Consider the following 2,729-nt stretch of genomic DNA (forward strand, 5'->3'; position numbering starts at 1 on the left):
CTGGGGTATTTCGCCTTCCTCTGCAGCGTGGGGCACGGGTCACTTGCTGGAGGATTCTCTGCACCTTGAAGTCTTTAAACCATGATTTGAGGACTTCAATAGCTCAGACATAGGTTAGGGGTTTGATAAAGGAGTGGGTGGGTGAGATTCTGTGGCCTGTGTTGTGCAGGAGGTCAGACTAGACGATCATAATGGTCCCTTCTGACCTTAAAGTCTGTGATTCTGTGACTTTGTAAGTGGAAGAAACCATTCGCTTCTTCCACCACTTGAGCATCGAGATATAGCTATGGGCGACCATGTGAGTTACTGTGTTTACGTATTATCATACTTTTTGTCTAGCTAACATTGATAGTCATTTGTACTTCTGGCTGGCATTGTTCACAGCAGTAAGCATATTCTCAAGTTCTTCTCTAGTAAAAGTGATGCAAACTAGGTGATCAGCATATCTTATGTTGTGGATGTATATGCCATTGACCTATATGCCCCGGCTGAGCTTCTAAACTTTCTCCCATTGTATCTTCTACGTATATGTTAAATAGTTGTGGAGGTTCAACATAGCACTATACCGTGTATAATGTGATAGCACAGCCCAGAGTCTGTTCATTGTGCCCCTTAAAAAAGCTAAATCATATACAAAAGAGTTTTTAAGGTGAACCCCTTGGGGCCGCACCACTGATACCTTTTCATATAAAGATACAAAAGCCCACCCTCTGTCCCCGGCCCTGCCCCCACTCCACCCCTTCCATGAGGCCCCGCCCCACCTCTTCCCACCCCTTCCCCATCCCATTCCAACCCCTTCCCCAAAGTCCCCGCCACAACTCCGCACCCTCCCTGCCTCTATTCCAACCCCTTCCCCAAATCCCCGCCCCTGCCCTGCCTCTTCTCTGTCTCCTCCCCTGAGCGCGCGGCTCCCCGCTCCTCCCGCTCCCTCCTGGAAAGCGCTAACTGCCGCCAAACAGCTGTTTGGCTGTGGGAAGCACCTGGAGGTAGGCAAAGGAGCAGGGCCGCAGCGCACTGGTGGGGAGGGAGGGCAGCGGGTGAGGGGAGCTTGGCAGCCACAGGAAATAACTCTGGGGGTGCAGGGGGCCAGCGGGGAGCTTGACGGGCTGCAGCAAATAATTCCGCGGGCCATATGCGGCCCGTGGGCCATGTGTTTGAGACCCCTGCTATAGGGTATGTCTACATAGCAATTTAACACCCATGGCTGGCCCAGGTCAGCTGACTCGGGCTCGCAGGGCTGGGGCTGCGGGGCTAAAAATGGCTATCCTCAGGCACGGAGTCAAGGGCATAAAGGGGTGTCGCCACAGCCTCCAAGTTCCTTCTTGCCACCAGCGGCAAGAGTTGGAGCTCCCTGTAGCTCTTGAGCTTAGTTTTTCCTCTATTAGACAGCGTCTACATACCATTTGTACATAGTTCTTACTAGTGATCTTTTAGTGTTAGATAGCTGTATAGTTTAGATAGCTCTTCTTCAAGTGATGCCCCCATGGCAATAACAGTGCCCGTCGGACCGCACATGCACGCCCCCCTCGCGCTGCGTGTGGGATGTATATATAGCCCTGTGTGGTCCGACTGCCCCCAGTTCCTTCTCTACCGCCTGCAGTCTGGAACGGAACAGTTAGCAGAGCCCACGTTGTTATCTAGGTAGTCTCTTACCTCTTTTTCCTCTCATAGTTAGTTAGCTCCTTGGTTTCCTTTTTCTGCTTCTTCCTCCTTAAAAAAAAAAATTATTAGTTTTCGTTCCCCCGTTTTTCCTTACTTCCCCTCAGGGAAGCTACTCCCTCACCCTTATGCCCGATTCACCCGGGTTTAAGCAGTGTGTCTCGTGTGGAGCCACCTTCTCTATAACGGATGGCCACGCACAGTGTATCCACTGCCTGGAAGAGGGACGTGTTCCTCGGAAGTGTTCCCGCTGCCTGGGTTTGAAGCCTAGAGCAAGAAAGGACAGGGGCCTTAAACTCAAATTAATTCTCATGGAAAGGTCCCTTGCAACCTGCGTCGGACCCCGTCGGACTCTCTGCAAGGTCATCTATCGACCCTCACTCCCCTTGGCCAACCAAGAGAAAAACATCCTCTGACCAGGGTGAGGGTAAGGAGGCCCTTTCCTCAGCTTCTGAGGCACAAATGGCTTAAATGCCATCCCCGGCTAGATCCATGGCTTCAATGGCTTCTGACAAGGGGCACAAATCTGCTCCCAGACTGACTACCTCATCCCCTGAGAGTCAGTCTAAACAACCTTCTGTTGTTGGTGACCGAAGCGGGCCCTCTACCTCATCCACGGCTCCAGGACCATTTCTGGCACCGAAGAAGCCGTCAACACTGATGTCAGCACTGACATCAGCACCGGCAAAACAGCTGGCTCCAGTGAAACCCTTGGTTCTGACGCTGCCCATGGCACTGAAGCCCTATTCACACAAATCCTTGGCACCGAAAAAGCCATCTGCACCGTCCCAAGCCCTAACTAAATCCGCAGCTCTGAAAAGCTCTCTGGCGCCATCTGCTAATTCTTTTTCATCTCAAACCTCGGCACCATGCTCCGCAAGCACCAATGAGAGCCTACCCATCACAGGAATTCACACATCTGTCAGACCTTACTATATCGGACACTCCGGATTCTCCATTCCTCAGACAGGATGTATCCCAAGCCTCACCCACTTCACAATCAAGACACTCCTCACGCTCTCCTACAGGGACGGCACCTCCTTTCCCTAGTGATGTCGAAGATGAGGAGG

The sequence above is a fragment of the Terrapene carolina genome, unplaced genomic scaffold (assembly GCF_002925995.2).
Source record: "Terrapene carolina triunguis isolate 2854851 unplaced genomic scaffold, T_m_triunguis-2.0 Scaffold68, whole genome shotgun sequence".
NCBI classification, from domain to species: domain Eukaryota; kingdom Metazoa; phylum Chordata; order Testudines; family Emydidae; genus Terrapene; species Terrapene triunguis.